Consider the following 18,926-nt stretch of genomic DNA (forward strand, 5'->3'; position numbering starts at 1 on the left):
ATTCTACTGGCTTTAGAATGAGCATAACAAGATCAAAGCAAGAAATACCATAAAAAATTAACTGCTGATGTTGCAGTAATATAGTTCATACTCATTTCCATAACTGAGTAGTTAATGAAAATCTACAGTTGGTGGTGGACTAAACCTAGAACACATTCCAATATTATTAAGATGGAGAGAGTTCAGAAGAGATTTACCAGGATGTTGCCAGGTATGGAAGATTCGAGTTATAAAGAAAGGCTGGATTGGGTGGGGCTTTTTTCACTGGAGCATGGGAGGTTGAGAGGAAACCTGATAGAAGTTTACAAAATAATGAGGGGTACAGAGAGAGTTAATGGTAGCTGCCTTTTCCCTGTTATGGGGGATTTCAAGACTAGCAGGCCCAATTTTAAGGTGAGGAGTGAGATTTTAAAAAAAGATATGAGGGGCAAATTTTTTTTTAAAACACAGGTTCCACAGGTTTGCGTGTGGAATGAACCTCCTGAGGAAATGATGGATGTGGGTACAATTACAACTTTAAAAGACATTTGGATAAGTACATGAATAGGAAAGGTTTGGAGTAATACGGGCCCGGAGAGGTAGGTGGGACTAGTTTAGTTGGGGATTATGTTGAGCACAGACTGGTTGGAACCAAGTGTCTGTTTTCGTGTAGTATGATTCTATGACGTTATAACATTAAGGAATGTGTGGGGAAAGGGAGAACACTGAAATTACAACTTATTGGAGTTCTTCATACCAATTCCCAAATCATCAGAACTGAAGATCAAAATACTATATTATTCAGCCATTCTTCTACATTACAGAATGTACTACAGACTACACGTCAGGTTTTGCTAGAATTAGCCAACTTTATATACTCTTTATTGTCATATGATCTAGTAGGCACTCTTATCCAGTATTATGTTTATACAACTTATTAAAATTTCCGACCAAGGAAATGTTCAAAAATTGGAGATGTAGAAGGAAAATCATTTCATCATTCAACTTTTGGATGTTACAGAGACTAATAAATGCAAGAATGAAAAACAGCAAAATAGCATATTCTGTCGTACTTGGATGATGAAGGTCAATTTGGACGGGGAGAGGGCAGTGGCAGGGGGTTACAAAACTATTTGATCAGGATTTGGTTTTTAAAATGAATATAACTCCAGTGCCAAACACTTTTCACATTTTTCCCAGAACTCAACTGTAAGAAGTCCTTGGCCTCAGTAGGTAGCATCGTACCTCCAAGTCAGAAGCTTCAAGTTCAAATCTCCCTCAATAACTCGTTGGCCAACGGAGTGTTCAGTTTTTGGTTCAATCAGATTGATAATCAGCCTGCTAATCCTTCCAACACTTACCCACTATTCCTGAAGGCTGTGATTCATATAAATGCCACCTGTAGGTTGCACAAAGACTGTGCAGGCATAAAGAGAATACCAACATGTTTGATAAGCAAGGGAAAACAACTGTCAGTATCAAAGATGGCTCCGCAGGAAGAGAAGTTCTTCAGATATTTGATTTTTTTAAAGTCTAAAAAAAACACACAAGATGCACAATCAGCAGATGACTCCCTATCTCTCCCGCTCCTGTGCAACCTCACCCACCTTCACTCCTGGTGCAGTGACGTGTCCCTGCTCCCACAAGGGCCCCAGCCTCCATCTCAACTGCATGGTTTCCTGGTTAGCGATGTGTGTGCTGATAATAGACACAGAATCCCTGCAGTGCAGAAAGAGGCCATTCAGCCCAGAATCTGCACAGACCCTCCGAAGAGCATCTCACCCAGATCCAGCCCTCTACCCTATTACTGTAACCCCGCATTTACCATGGTTAATCAACCTAGCCTGCACATCCCTAGACACTATGGACAATTTAGCATGACCAATTCACCTAACTTGCACATCTTTGGACTGTGAGGGGTAACCGGAGAACCCAGTGTAAATCCATGTAGCCATGGGGAGATCATGCAAACTCCACACAGACAATCAGCCAAGACAGTAACTGAACCTGGGTCCCTGGTGCTGTGAGGCAGCAGTGCTAACCACTGAGCCACCATGCCACCCACGGAACACAGTGACATCATAGACACATGTGCAGATGCTTCCTATGGCCTGTTCTGTCACAGCCAATTGATGTCACAGGCTGTATCTACACATTACAATGGCTATTTTGGAATTACGGTTAATTCCAAATCCCTAAAGCAAAAAAAAAGGTGTGTGAAGATCCAAATTAACTAACAGAACTCAAATAGATGCAAAAATTCCAAAGCACTACTGGAAGAAAGGGGATTTTCTTCTCATGTTGTGTCAACGTTCTTGCTTCAACTGGTTCCAAAAACAAATTACCCAGACATTCATTTAGCTGTCTGTTTGTTGCCTTTGAGCCTGTATGTAAATTGGATGTTTTTTCTGCTACGTAACAATTACCATTTAATGGCTTTAAAATGTTATACCATTTTGAAGATGTGATCAAGTCCTGTGCAAATGCAATCTTTATTATAAGTTAAATAGAAACATGTGGGAAAATCTAAATGTGCGCTATTAAAAACCAACAGGTCTAACCTTAAATTTTACACAAAAACTCTTCACCATTAAATTGCTACGATCATTGTCAGCATCATAATATCATTTATAACTCCATTTTTCAGTAATACAAAAATGTACTCTGATTTGTTTTCTCTTCCTTGTGGTAAATTTCAGTTACCAACAATGTAGTATTAAACTACACCCCATGTCAATTGTATAAGTCAGTAATTTACAGAAAGAAACTTGTTTAGAATACTTAAATTTTTGAATAAGTAGATCAAGGAACCCTGGATGTATTCTCAAATTCTGTGAGTTTGCGGGTATGTCCTTAAACTGTTAAAGTACAGCGATAACACTGGCATCCACCTAACAATGTTGAAGTTGCCCAGATATGACCCGTCTGTAAAAAGCAGAACAAATCCAACCCACAGCCAATTACTGCCCAATCAGTCTACTCTGGATCATCACCAAACTGATGGAAGGATCACGTACTCATTGATGCTCAGTTTGGGTTCCACCAGGGCCCCTTCAGCTCCTGACCTCAGGGTTGTCACTGATGATTCCTCAATGTTTAGCACTCCTCAGGTACTGAAGCAATATGTTTGAACCTGCACAGAACTGGGAACTTAATATTTTTGGTCTTGAATTTTATATAGTCCTAAGTAGTAACAAGAGATTCTTAATCATCACTAGCAGTAAAACAATTTCTTGTTTGCATTACAGCAAAACAAAGCAAATGTGGACAAAGTTATAGAATAACAAGGATGGTGCAATTCATTGCAGGCTAGCAGACAGTGAAAGAGAGAGAGGAAGCAATTCACAGACAGCTGAAGGAAATACAAAATTAAAAAAAATTGGTCAAATCTTCCAGTCTCTGGATCACCAAAGACTGGATGTGTGACAGAAAGCGAAAATCAGGACCAAGTTAAAGATCTGACATGAGGCCCAAGTGGAAAGTTGCCTGGGAAGCTTATTCTTCCAATGGGCAATTTCTCTATTTCCTGTTTTCCATGTTTTTACATTGAAACTTTAAAGGGTCTGGATGATTGACACTTTTGTTGGCCTAATATTGATGAATTACTTTCTTTTAAAGCTTTTTCACCACAGGGTTAATTGCTTTAATACAGCAAATGGGCAGGAAAGTGGCATGTGTGCCATTTGGGGGTAGGAGGCATAACTTGGCACAGAGGCCATGAGCTTACTTTTCAAAAGGCTTCCTCATGCAGGCTATAATTAATGCTGGTGTGCTATGAATTATAACTCTCTAAAAACTGACACAACGCCAACAAAATACAAAAAAAGAGAAAACCATGCCTATCCCCACAATGGAGCTCGCTTGGGCAGAAGTGCCAGGTTCAGGTTTGCAATCCAAACCAATCTTTTAAAGGCATTCCTGAAAACCAAAATCCAGGAATAGGGTCAGGATTCTTAGAATCAGGACCACTCCCAAGCCTGCAACCTTTTGAAAGGTCTGCTTCAATAATGTGACTCAGTGAAAATCCAGACCAATAAATAATACAAGATCAGCAAGTCACAACCAAAATACTGTCAAAGTTTAATATGACAACATCAAATATCAAAACAAGAGCCACTTCAAGGTTAAATGTAATGTCAAAAGATGTTGATGGGGGGCCAAAAGAATGGTAAAATTTATCAAGGCAAATGGGGAGAATCAAGCTAATTGGGCAGAAAACTTATCAAGCATGACAACAGTTTACCATACTGAATCTTCAAATATGAGATGCATAGAGTAAAAGAAGAAAGGGAGTACTGTACCACACTTGTGTAACACGATTATACACCAAATTTTAAAATGACATTTAATTACCAGACCATTGTAAAATATGAGCAATTGATCTGAAAATAGTTTTGTAAAAATAATACAATGATTCAAAATCAAAAGGATATAGTCAGTTTAAACAACGTATTAAACCTCAAACTGCAATTCTTGACATTGTTCTGAGTTAGCACAAAACTCCTGTTCCACTGTGTAAATGCAGATAAAATTTGCTGTTGAGAAAAGCAATGTCCAACATTTGTTATCTCCTGCACCAAGACCATTTTTACTGGAATGGTTCCAGGACCAACTCTGGTACATACACTACATTCCTAGGCTTTCAAATGAAAACTTAAAGTAAATTTAGCCAAGTCAGCAGAAAGATGGAATTTATATCAATGCAAGGAACAGTTACAAAGGTTAAGTCATTCTGAAGAGTAAAAGATGCTTAATCACACATTCCACTTATAATTTATATTCTACTTATAAAGTGGAGGAATAAGTTCTGAACAAAGAGAAATAGTCAAGAATCTTTGATCCATTTTTGCAGGTACAATAGTAAAATTGTAGAAATCAGTCTTCTCACAATACTTCTTTAAGAAATTCGTTTTTCTATGTACTTCTCTACACAATCTTTCCTAGGTAAGAGAAAAAAACTGCAGAATAGTTCCCAGACCTTGACACATTCCACTCCATGGAGCTAATTTATAGCATAAAGGAAAGCCATAGGACATGGGTCTAGGCCCGAAACGTCAGCCTTCCTGCTCCTCTGATGCTGCTTGGCCTGCTGTGTTCATCCAGCTCTTCACCTTGTTATCTCAGATTCTCCAGCATCTGCAGTTCCTACGATCCCTCAAAACTAGTTGATCAATTAGGTTTTGTCCTGATACAGCTACAACACTAGCATCTACCTAATGTAGAAAACTGCTCAGGTTTGTCCTGTAGACAAAATGCAAGACAAATCCAACCTGGCCAATTACCAGCCTATCAGTCTACTCTTGATCATCAGTAATGTAATGGAAGATATCATCACTGTTAGAGCAGCCTTTGCTTGGCAGTAATCTGCTCACTGATGCACGGTTTAGCTTTCACGAGTGTCACTCAGCTCCTGACCCCCATTTAGTTCAAACATGGGCCAAAGAGCTGAATCCTAGAAGTAAGGTGAGAGTGACTGCCCTTGACATCAAAGCTGCATTTGGTAAAGTGTAACGCCAAGGAACTCTGGCAAATTCCAGTCAAAGGGTTTAAGGCTGAAAACTCTCTGCTCATTAGAATCGTACCTAGCACAAAGGAAGATGGTTGTTGGAGGTCATCATCTCAGCTGCAGGACATCTCTGCAGGAATGGAGCTTATAATTCTATTCCTGCATAGATGTCCTGGAACTGAGGTGACTGACCTCCAACAACTATCTTCCTTTGTGCTAGGTATGATTCAGTAGTGTCCTTCATCCATTAATCTTCAGCTACTACATCAATGACCTGCCCTCCATCATAAGGTCAGAAGTGGGAATGTTTGCTGGTGACTACACAATCATCAATACCATTCGTGACGTTGCATTTACAGAAATAGTCCATATCCAAACGCAACAAGACTTCGACAAGATCCAAGCTTGGTCTGAAAGTTCCAAGTCGTCATCTCTAATTAGAGAGAATCTAAATATTGTTCTTGATATTCGATACCATTATCATCACTGCATACCCCACTATCAAGATTCCGGGAGCAACCATTAACCAAAAACTAACCTGGACTAGTCATTTAAATAATGTTGCTATAACAGTAGGTCAGATCATTCCTACTAATTTTTTTTTCTTCTGCCTGGACTCCAAAGGTCTCTGCATGGTAGCAATTTCTGGAACCAGAAGTCAGAAGTCAATGCTGTGAATGGTGTCAGCACACCAGTTGCAATGCATGGACTCATGGAGTAGCTGCCTGGGCTCCTGACTCCCCAAAGCCTGTCCACCATCCACAAAGGCACAAGTCAGGAGTGTGACAGAATACTCACCACTTGCCCTGATGGGTGCAGCTCCAACAACACTCAAGAAGCTCGACTCCATCCAGGACAAAGCAGCCTGCTTGAATCGGCACCATATCCACAAGCATTCACTCCCTCCACCAATGTTCAGTAGGGGCAGTGCACATCATCTACAAGATGTACTGCAGTAATTCACTTCAGAAAGACTCCTTCAAAACCCACAGCTACTATCATCTAGAAGGACAAGGGCAGCAGATATAAGGGAATCTGTAAGCCCCTCATCGCCCTAACTTGGAAATATATCGCCATCCCTTCAGAAATGCCCTTCCTAACAGCAATACAAGCCTTTCTACAGCAAATGAACTGTAGCAGTTCAAGAATCAGCTCACCACCATCTTTTCAAGGGCAACTAGGGACAGGCAATAAATGCTGGCCCAAACAATATTGTCCTCACCGCATAATTAAGAACAAATAGATTGCTCTCTATCTTAGTTCCATTTACTTTTAAGTTCCATTTATTGCCTTTTGTCCATACATTTTAAAACACTTAACCAAAAAAGAAATTTATTGATTTCAGTCTTGAAAATTACAAGTGACCCAGCATCTACTATCTATTGTGGCAAAAATAAAGTTCTAGTTTTTCTGTGAAAAATTGCATTCCAATTTCACTACAAAATTACCTAGCTCTGATTTTACAGGAAATAGTTTCTCACTATCCACCATATTATTTTCTATTTTTATTCACTCATGGCACATGAGTGCCGCTGGTTGACACAGCATAAACTGTCCATCCCTGGTTACCCTTGAGCAGGTAAGCTGCCCCCACTGCAGTCCACATGCAAAGCATTTTCTTTCCTTCCCTGTTGAGCTATCATATTGTCTCCAATTCCCACATTGATATAGTACTGTATTTGTAACATAGTAAAGCATTCAAGGTAAATCCACATGAATATGACCTGATCAAATCTACCCAGAGCCACAAAGACCAAAAGCTTTCTCAAAGGAGAGGTTTTAAGAAGAGTCTTAAAGGAGGAGAGCACGGAAGTTAGGGCTTTGGTAATTAAAGGGCAACCATCGACTCTGAAGTAATGAAAATTGGAAGTGCACAAGATGTCTGCATTGGAGGAATACAGAGAGTTGTAAGGTTGGAGGACGTTACAGAAACAGGGAAGGGCAATGTCATGGAGCGATTTGAAGTCAAGGATAAGAATGTTTTATAAAAAGGGAGAGTAAAAGATAGGAGGTTGGCCAGGAAAATATAAACAATATAGCTGGTTATTCCAAAAGGTATAATGAGAAGTTCAACAGGTTGAGTTGAGACAGAGATGGTTGGAGGTTAGCCGTCTCAGTCACTCAGATGGCTTGCTACCAAGTTTTGATTAATGATGCTCCTGTGACACACCTTGGGATGTTTCACTAGATTAAAGCAATATACAAGTACAAGGTCTTGCTTCTATTAGACGGAGCAAATATATGGTGAGAACAGTTAACAAACATTTAGAATCATAGAAACTTACTATGGAGAAGAGGCCATTTAGTCCCTGGAGTCTGCACCAACAAAGACTACTCTAGTCACACTTCCTAGCACTTGGCCCATATCCTCGAAGGTTATGATATTTCAAATATTCATCCAAGTACTTTTTAAAAATGTTTTGAGATTTCTCATCTTTATTATCCTCCCAAGCAGTGCATTCCAGATGCCCAGATGTTCTAGGTGAAAATGTTCTTTCCACAAATCCTCTCTAAACCTCCTGCCTTCCACCTTAAAATTATGCCTTCTTGCTACTGACCCTTCAACTCGGGAATAGCTGCTTTCTATCCACCGTGCCCACATCCTTTAATCTTGCACATGTCAAGTAGATCTCACCACAATCTTCTTTGCTCCAAAGAAAATAACTCCAAGCTTATCCAGCCTCTCCATAGCTAAATTACTTGAGCCCAGGCAACATCCTGATGAATCTCTTTTTAAATCCCCCCAGTGTAATCACATCCTTCCTATTGGTGTAGTGACCAGCACTACACACAGTACTGCAGCTCTGGCCTAACCAAAGTTCTGTACATTTGCAACATAACTTCTCTGCTCTTATTATCTTTGCCACAACTGATAAAGGCAAGTGTACCATATGCCCTGTCCTACATTGAGTACCCCCTTGTCTTGTTGCTTCTTCCAAAGGGCATCATCTCACTCTTCTGGGTTAAATTCCATCTGCCACTGATCTGCCCAACTGACCAATCCATCTATGTCCTCTTTAACCCAAAACCTTCTTCCTCGCTAATAACTACCCAGCCAATCTTCAAATCTTTTGCAAACCTACTTATCACATCGCCCACATTCCTACGTATGCCGTTTATACACATCATGAACAATGAGGAACCCAGCACTGATCCCTGTGGTGCGCAAGTCGATACCAGCCGCCCGTCACACAAACTGACTTCTACCACTACTCTGTCTCCAACCGCTGAGCTAATTTTGGATCCAATTGTCAAGAGTTGGATCCCATGTGCTTTTATCTTATTTATCAGTGTCTCCTATGTGGAGCCTTTTCAAAGGCTTTGCTTAAATCTATATAAACCACATCAACTGCTCTACCTTCATATACACATCTGGTCACCAACTCAAAAAATTCAATCAAATTTGTTAGGCGTGACCTCCATCTGACAGTCACGCTGACTATCCGTAGTTAAACCTTGCCTCTTCAAGTGGAGATCAGGTGGGTTATGTGGGATGGGTCTGGATGGGATGGTCTGAGAGTTGGTATGGACTTGTTGGGCCGAAGGGCGTGTTTCCACACTGTAGGGATTCTATAATGATATTCTATGAGACTAAAGTTAAAGTTAAAGTGAGTATCTTTAAGACTCAGTAATTAGAAAAGTTAGCAAGAAAGACGAACTAAGTTTAAGTCATGGCCTTTAAATCTCGGGTCAGAGCCCCTTAAATTTCCTCCTTCGCCTCCCACAGCAGATTGGAATACAACGCATCTGCACCTGTGTATTTACCCACATTTAAGCCGATATAAACCTCCAATACCTCTTCACTCCCTAGATCAAACTGCTGAAGAACCTCATTAGTTTCTCTTCCTGAATTCTGTACCTACAGGTATTTTCCAATCAACCTATCCAGAGATGTCTTTCCACACATCTGGTGCAAGAGGGCCTTGAACCCAGGCGTTCTAGTTTAGAAGTAAGGAGACCACCACTGTGCCACAACAGTCCCTAATTCTATACATATACGCTCGTTCTCCAAAGTGAAGACAGTTAAATATGTGTATAACAACCAGTCCTCTGGCTCCATGCAGAGATTTCCTCCTAACGCGATCTACTCTTTCCCTGGTTTTCATCCTCCCCTTGATACACTTATACGATATTTTGGGATTGATCCGAATCTTTCCCTCCACTTTTCTTTTTCATACCCTCCTTTACTCTAATAATTGCTTTAAATTTCCTCCTTTACTTTCTATTCTCTACTAAAGTATCCTTTGATTTGGTCCCTTTGTACAATTTAAAAGACATTCTCTTCTTCCTTGGCCGGTCAGTGCTCCTACAATTCACCCTAAAAGGAATATTGGGCCTGTACTTTCACCAATTCCATTTAGATTGCTCCCCTACATATTGTAGATTTACCGAGAATTAGCTCCTCCCAGTCTACTTTGCCAGATCCAGCCTTATTTTAATAAAATCCGCCTTCCCCAATCCCCACTTTTTTTTTTTGCAGATCATCCTTTTTCTTTTCCATTACAAAAATGGACATTGTTATAGCCACTGCCACCTTGAACACAATCTCGACTCATTCCTCAGAATTAGGTCCAGCACTGCACTCGTTGAGTCTTCTATACTGTGATACAAAATGCTTTCCTGAATACATTAAGAAATCAGTCCCCTCTAAACCCTTTAAACTATGGACTATCCCAATCAATGTTCTAGAAGCTGAAATCCCCTGATAGACTTATCCTATTACTGTTTGTATATACCTTAGTGAATTTTCTACATAGCTGTTCCTCTATTGTCAACTGGCTGTTTGGGGGTCAATCATACACTCCCAGCAGTGTAACTTCCCCCATGTTTTACTAAGCTCTACCCACAAAGCCTCATTTGAAGACTCTTCCAAGATATTGTCCCACCTGACTGCAATAACTGACTCCTTAACTAATAACACAACATCACCTAATTTATTTTTATACCATGTCCATGTTGCTGAAGTTTCTGCAGTTGGGATTACTTCAAGCACATGTGGTCATTTAGGACACCAGTATGATCCATGATCTTCCACATATGACAGGTCACACATTCTATTTGCCATGACTTAAACTTAAACTTAGTTTTACTTGCTAACTTTTCTAATTACTGAGTCTTAAAGATACTCACTTTAACTTTAGTCTCATAAAATATCATTATAGAATCCCTACAGTGTGGAAACACGCCCTTCGGCCTAACAAGTCCACACCATCCAGACCATCCCATCCAGACCCATCTCGCATAACCCACCTAATCTACACATCCCTGAACACTATGGGCAATTTAGCATGGCCAATCCATCTAACCTGCACATCTTTAGACTGTGGGAGGAAATCCACGCAGACACGGGGAGAATGTGCAAACTGCACACTGACAGTCGCCCAGGCGTGGAATCTAACCCGGGTCTCTGGCGCTGTGAGGCAGCACTGCTAACCGCTGAGCCACCGTTCTCTGGTTCTTTGACTTTTACATATCCCTGGTGTTTCTCAGTTAATCCCTTAATAATCTCCTAATTGTTGGGCTTTAGTCTGCTCTTGCCCCCACTGATTTGTGAAAGTAGTTCAGAAAACAAGCAGGCAGAAAAAAATACCTCTCCCCTAAATCCCACACTTAAACTGCCACACTCCACTCTCTGCAGGATGCACTTCTGAACAGAAAATATTAATAACAAAGAGAACAGGAAATAAAAATTGCCATGGTGACAGACAGAATTGTGGGCAATTTATTAGCATATACTTCCTCTAGTAGTGTACAAATAGGCAAAGAAAGCATTGTGTTAAAAACAGGGAGCAAAAGCCATTAGTGTATTTCTCTACATTTTAGCTAACCAACTCATAAAGCCAATGTAATTTGTGCAGCAAAATCTGTAAGGCTCGTTGCTGATTTGCACTTTGTCAGTTTTCTGACATTTAGATCAGTTATGCAAATACGGTTCATTACAAATAGTGACCAAAGAAAAACCTACAGGAAGCAGAAAAATAACCAAAGACCACTGGCACAGCAAACTGAAGCTTTTCTGCTGAAGCAACATAAATAGCTACACAGCACAAATGATCCAGAAATGATCTTCAATCATCTGAAAAAAAAAGATTTAAAGCACTTATATCTCGAATCAATTCCAAATATGCAGTACATGGTCTCATGTTCCCTACCTACGTCTCCCTGGAATAGAGTTTGAGGGAAAGTAAGAAAATTTGGTGGCAGCTTGAAGGTACTTGCAAATAACTTCTCCTTATCCCTCCTTGTGCAAAGCACCTTCAGAGTACCTGAGCTGTCTTTTAAAGTTTACATCGTGAACATAAATTTTAAAGTAAATCAACACACAGACTTCCACTTCCTTTAAACCTTTGGGGCACGATTTGAATCCTGCTCACCTTGAGTGAGTCAGCTGTAATACTTTAATGAGGAAAGCATATTTAATCACAATCTAATTTCTCCACATTGGAAAATTAGTGGTCTTACTGTTGAATGGGCAGCCATGTGATAAAATGAAGGATTTACTAAGTTTAAAAAAATGTCTTGGGTGACATCACTATGCCACTGAAAGACTAAACTATACAGGATTATTATTCTTCTTTTAACACTAGGAGGGCACATAAGTACTGTACAGAATGAAATATCACTTTTGAGATAGAAATAACATTTAAAATCAAATTATGTTCTAAAGTAGTACAGAGCTAGAAACTGCAATAACTGTACCACCTAGAATTATGTTCAATATTCATTTTACTCACATATTTGATGAAAATGTCAAATAAAACAGGGAAGAACGCAATACATATTCAAATGTTTACTTTTGATATTCAGTCAATAACATTATTAAATCTTCAATTTTAGATTTGTTGCAAAAAAAAGTGTTATTATTCTAAAAGCAATACTGAATTAAGGAATTTACCTTCAACTTCATTTTCATTTTTTCTACTTTGTAACACTGAACAACAGAATTTGTTTCAATCCATTAATGCTGAAAGGCTTTAGTTGCATACACGTACTAAGAGTTCAAAAAGAAAGGCACCAACACGGCAGCAACGTTCCAAATGTTCCAAATGGAATACTGCATAAAATCAGGTGGGATTATGCTGTCCACAAGATCACTCCAGAAAACTGAAATGTTATGTGCACAGAAATTTGGTCAAGGGGGCAATTAATAACAACATGCAACACCTGCTTAAGTTAAATTCGACTCAGCTTCTCAGAGCCTTTATTTAAAAGCTACAGCCTGGAAGCCCGATGTTCTTGTCATCTTGCTGCATTCAAGTAGGACCAATATGAAAAAAAACAAAATCAGTAACTATTATGCAAACACAAGTCAAAGAAGAAGAGATATTGTCATGATTGCTATATTACAACGCTATTTTGGAAAACTACAATAATGGAGACTAAAGTGATTTAAAGCTAAAAGAACATTAAGACATTTTAAACAAAATAAATCAGTAATTCAAATCATGGTATCTTTTTACTCCACACAATTTGTGGCCTTTGAAATCATGAAGTTGGCATGAAAGTTACAATAAATTTGAAGCAGGAAGTAACAGACAGAACAGGATGTGGTAAGATGTTAAAATGAAAACATAATTTGTTCTACTTGTTTTAGATTCTAAAAGCCCTATTTCAATAATTTAATTCTTTATTTGTTGTTTCTAGACTTAAGACCTATTGTATTACACTTAGGTTTATTTGCTACTGTACAAAGTAGTTATGCCTTTGGCACTAGAAATGTTGTCCGCCTTATGCTTACAGTGACAATAATATAGGTTTATTATTACACTAAAACATAATGATCGACATTGAGCAAAAGTCCAATTTATATTTATGGGGTTATTCTGTACGTAGCAGTTCAAAAGTCAGATTAAGTACATTTTTAAGATGCTACAAATCTCATCATGTGGAAATCTTATTTATTAAGAAACAGGTTGTACAGATTAGAAACTGTTTAAAGGCAAAGATGCTTGCGTCGTACTAACAAAACCTAATCTTGACAGAATGAGACGATATTCCTCATAATCATAGTCTACCATACCGCTAACTTTGGTTTTTAGCTTCTGAAAGAAAAATTTAATCTAGACAATTCATTCCTTAGCTTTTACGTAAATCACATCCAAAATGAAGTATTACACTTTCAAATACTTACAACCGCTGTATCCATCAGCATTAAAAGACCAATATTGACCTTCAAATGAAACGCAACTAATCTTGCACTCTGAGCTCCCATCTATGTCCTTATTTGGACAGGTCTACTAACAAAGCTTGGGTGCCCAAAGAATCGCGCCACACTTCCTCCCAAAGTGTCGCGTCATGCACCACCACGCCTGCATGTGGGTGACATTTCCGGATGGTTTGTTCAAGTTCTCCTTGCTAGTCTCATTGTCAAATGTGAATGGAAACTGATGTTAAATAGCAACTTAATTATATTCCAACAGTGAGCATTTATACATTAGCATTGTTTATTTTAGAAGCAAAAATGTTTAGATGTAAAAATAAGCTTAATCTTGTGTCACTATGAAATCTAAGGCTTGTTAAACCACAAGATTTTCACTTCAATCCTCAGCAGATCCAACTGTCAGTGTTTATAATATGCAAACAAACTTTCAATCAATGAGCCATCAAATCTATTTATAATCAAGCCACCTTTTTCTTCCTTACCCGCTTATTGAATCCCTTTCTCCCTTCTCACTACTGTTATTTATGTTAAACTTCCATTATTCCCCAGTCATTATGAAAATCTTTCTTACTATTTTCAACTTTCTCAACATTCTACAAGAAATGGTTCTGAAAGGGTTCAGAAAAGCACTGTTGCCAGGGTTGAAGGGTTTGAGCTTTAGGAAGGGGCTGAATAGTCTGGAGCTCTTTTTCCTGGAGCGTTGGAAGATGAGGGGTGACCTTATTGAAGTTTATAAAATCATGTCGGGCATGCATAGGCTGAAGAGCAGCCAAGGTCTTTCCCCCAGGGTAAGTGAGTCCAATCTGAAGAAGGGTCTAGGCCCGAAATGTCAGCTTTCCTGCTCCTATGATGCTGCTTGGCCTGCTGCGTTCATCCAGCTCTACACCTTGTTATCCCAAAACCAAAGGCCATTGGTTTAAGGTGACAGGGGAAAGATTTACAAGTGATCTAAGGGGTGATTTTTTTTCACGCATAGCGTGGCATGTGTATGGAATGAGCTGCCAGAGGAAATGGTGGAGGCTGGTCCAATTACAATATTTAAAAGGCACCAGGATGGGTACATGAATTGGAAGGGGCTTAGAGGGATATGTGCCAAATGCTAGAAATTGGGAACAGATTAAAATGTAGAATATCTGGTTAGCATCGATGAGTTGGACCAAAGGACCTGTTTCTATGCTGTATATCTCTATGACTCTAAATGGTCTCCAAGCTAATCTGCCAAAAAAAGTCTCACCCAACATCATGTCAGTTCTTTATCCATTTCTTATTATTATTTATAACAAAATAATCACACATGTCCAGATATTATGATACCTGCCTAACAACCAGAGATCTACAGTTAAAGTCCTATCATGACAAGTTGTGAAATCAAGTGAGTGAAATCTGCATTATGAAACCTTGCTGTAAAAACTAGTTCATCATGCCCTTCAGAGAAAGGAACCCATCATACCTATACATCTCCAGTTCCGCCGTAGACGGTGGATTGTTTATACTCTTGCCAATGTTGTTTTCTGAATGTGGGTGACAATCTCTTTCATACCCAACACCACCAACTCCAGAAACAGTACAATGTGCACCAGAGCATTGGTTTGAAGAAGTTCCAATACACTTCGCATGTATTTTCTGAACAAAAGAACTGTCACGAGATTACAGATCCACTGCATACAGAAACCAGCTAGCTGACCGACAAGTATTAAAGAATGCCTGTAACCTCAAATGGATAGATACACACACACAAAAAAAAACCAGTCAGCTGAATCTCTGACTATATTTTTGGAATATGAGCGAACAAAATAATATGGGGTGGAAGATAGAGAAAAAGCTCTTATAAAAAGATGAATGAACTGCTCAGCCTGCCAACTTTGGAGCTGCTTATGAAGAATTCCAAGAGTAAACATTAGGGTACACGCTGAGCTCATCTATGAGCAAACGTTATAGTCATTAGAAGAGGTATCACTAAAACTGAAAAAGTGATTTCTGCATCAACTGACATTACATTTCAAGCATTAAAATAATGAAACATTGCCACATCAGAATAGCCTTTTTTTATATTGTGTCTTTATAGTATATTTTAATTCACTGCACAGCTCATTATAGTGACTCAAAGACCTTTGCGTTCTGGCACAAAACCCAAATGATTAATCAAACATTGGTGCACATGAGATTAAAGGTCATGAATTTTTGTATGGTTTCATGCAACAGCATCTAGCCAAGATAAAGTGCAACACTTTAGAATTTCTAAATATACAATATTGTTTATACATACCTGAAACCTTTCTTGCACATTATACAAATTTTTCCATGGTGACAGAGGGAAAGGAAAACTTACTTCAAAATTATATAACTTATTTTTCCTGACATAGCTCTATAAAATAAATTCTTCTTCCAAAACCCTTTCCACTTTTTGCCATATCATTCTTTCACTGTCGCGTCTCCATAAACCTGCATATAAACCTGTTTATAAAGACCAACAATCTAGGCGCCTATTGGATCTTGACTCAGGTTGGTTTTCTAATGTCATTGTCACTGCTTGTGAACTCAATATTTCTTCTCCAAGTTAAACACTATCAACAAATTTCTAGAAATAACTGAAATGAACAAACAAACAGGAAAAGATCAATAGAACCATCAATCCTGCACCACACATGACTGAACAGCAATAACGAGATATAAATACCTCCACAAGTTCACACCACTTGCCATGCCAACTGACCAATGAAATTCACAGCCCTGCCTGTAACAGACGGATCTGAGCAAGCCATCCACCTTCCCCCCAAAGCCAAATCTCCTCAAAGAAGCAGATCCATCAGCAAAAGATGAGAGAATTAAGGCTGGTAAATGGTATGGACCCTGGGGTAGCAAAGGAAAACTCCCCTCATTGTTTGCATGCATGTTCTCTGACTCAAGAGGCTGGTAAAGTCAGGGCGAGGAAGCAACAGAATTTGTGAAAGAAACACAGTTTTAAAATCAAATAGTGAGTTTTTGCTCACCAGCTGTAGTAGCCAAAAAATTACTCTCCCTCTGAGATGCGGCAATGAGAGTAGGCAATCCAAAAAACAAAGTGATATTTCTACCGCTTTGCAATGTTGGGTTTAGAGTTTACCATTCCACAAAAGCAGTTTCTTCCATAAAATGTGCCAAGCTCACAAAAGAAGTGACAAGCCCAAGAGAATTTAGAAGCAGAAAGAAATGAGCTGCACAGGGGAGTGTCAGAGATCCCAAATAGGCAAAAGTTGCAGATTCAGCAACTTTAAATACACGCTGTACTCCTTGTTTAAAATTGCAAAAAGTCTTCCTATATTGTCTGACCATAGTTCTCAAATTGAGAGTGCCCACTGCGTTCTATTTTTGCCTATATGGGGTGCAGGTGGCAAAGCAGCATTTTTATCAATCCTTAAGTGACCTCGAGAAGGTGATAGTGAGCCACATTTTTCAACAGCTGCAGTCCATCTGATGTGGGCACTCACACAGTCCTTTAGGAAAGAAGCTCCAGGGTCTTGAACAAACATTGAAGAACAAACAACATAGTATCACACCAGAATGGATTGGGGCTTGGAGGGGAACTTGCAGGTGGTGGTCTTCCCATGGATTAGCTGCCTTTGTCCTTCTAGGTGGCAAAAGTCATAGGTTTGAACAGTGCTATGAAAGGAGCTCTGGTTAGTTTGTGCAGTGCATTGTGATAAATGGCACACTGCTGTCATTGTGCACCGGTACAGAGTGTACTTTTAAAATGGCAGATGGGATGCTGATCAAGCAGACTGCCCGCCTGGTCTGAGTAACTCTTGTATGTTTCATCATGCAGATTTTTTTTTGTTGTGTCCCCTTATAAAGGCTTCACAGTATTAGATTCTGGGATAAGAGATGATTTTACAAACTTTGCCAATGCTGCTACAGGAGACAGCATGAAGAAATCCACACTTCAGTTAGAAAAGCCAAAGGAGCTTTATTAATTTTTAAGAACAAACTTGGAAGGAACCACATCTTTGACTACTGTACTAACATGAGAAAACAAAACTAAATGTATGGACATGCAATCTCATTTCTAATTCCAGTTCCAAAGCAGAGTCATACTGGACTCAAAACATTAACTCAGTTTCTGACTCCACAGATGCAGCTAGGCCTCCAACGTTTTTGTTTTTATTTCTAATCTTCACTCTAGCTCAAATTATTTCATTTTAAATTACTTGGCAATTTCAATTCCACAAAAAGTTGTAACTTGCTTTATTTTAACTACTTGATTCAAATTAATTTTCAGTACAAAAATGATTGATTTAACTGCAAACTTGATCATGAAGTAACTAAACTCCCTTGAAATAGAGTTGAAACATTCTGGTAACATGGCGACCAAGTGACATCATAAAAATATTAATAAAACTGAAAAACCAAATAAGAAGAAAAAGAGAGGGAAATAATTGAGTTGGTTCAAGTATTAAGTAGGAAATCAAATTCTCAAAGCAGTTAGAAAGATTATCAACAAGAGGAATTAAAAATATTTAAGGAACAGGTGCATTTAAATACTAGAACCACAAGAATTATAAATAAAAATAGCATAGACCAATCTCAGTCTTCTGATCCCTTCAGACAAAGGAAGGAACCAACTAATTAAATGAAGGCCGTACTGAAGCTACACTGAAACTACACTGTTAAAGCTGAAAAATATTTAATCTTTAATTCGAAAGCAAATACATTAATAGAACATAGAACATAGAACATTACAGCGCAGTACAGGCCCTTCGGCCCTCGATGTTGTGCTGACCTGTGAAACCAATCTGAAGCCCATCTAACCTAAACTATTCCATTATCATCCATATGTTTATCCAATGACCATTTAAATGCCCTTAAAATGGGCGAGTCTACTATTTTTGCAGGCAGAGCATTCCACGCCCTTACTACTCTCTGAGTAAAGAACCTACCTCTGACATCTGTCCTATATCTATCACCCCTCAATTTAAAGCTATGTCCCCTCGTGCTAGCCATCACCATCCGAGGAAAAAGGCTCCCACTGTCCACCCTATCTAATCCTCTGATCATCTTGTATGTCTCTATCAAGTCACCTCTTAACCTTCTTCTCTCTAACGAAAACAGCCTCAAGACCCTCAGCCTTTCCTCATAAGACCTTCCCTCCATACCAGGCAACATCCTGGTAAATCTCCTCTGCACCCTTTCCAATGCTTCCACATCCTTCCTATAATGCGGTGACCAGAACTGTACGCAATATTCCAAGTGCGGCCGCACCAGAGTTTTGTACAGCTGCAACATGAACCAGAGTTTTGTACAGCT

At 39.1% G+C, this 18,926-nt stretch overlaps 1 protein-coding gene across 8 annotated transcripts in view; it reads right to left on the bottom strand.

The window, feature by feature from the left end:
- Nucleotides 1-18,926, bottom strand: part of cyrib (CYFIP related Rac1 interactor B) — a 183,903-nt gene that overhangs the window by 79,298 nt on the left and 85,679 nt on the right. The window contains exon 1 of one of the 8 annotated variants that reach the window (XM_020513006.2): nt 13,617-13,720. The exons of the other annotated variants lie outside the window; for them this stretch is intronic. The gene's annotated coding sequence lies outside the window, so the exon portion shown is untranslated. Of the gene's footprint in view, nt 1-13,616; nt 13,721-18,926 lie in introns of those variants that run through there. 8 annotated transcript variants of the gene reach the window in all.

This window comes from Rhincodon typus, chromosome 4 (genome assembly GCF_021869965.1).
Source record: "Rhincodon typus isolate 14 chromosome 4, sRhiTyp1.1, whole genome shotgun sequence".
Classification (NCBI taxonomy): Eukaryota; Metazoa; Chordata; class Chondrichthyes; order Orectolobiformes; family Rhincodontidae; genus Rhincodon; species Rhincodon typus.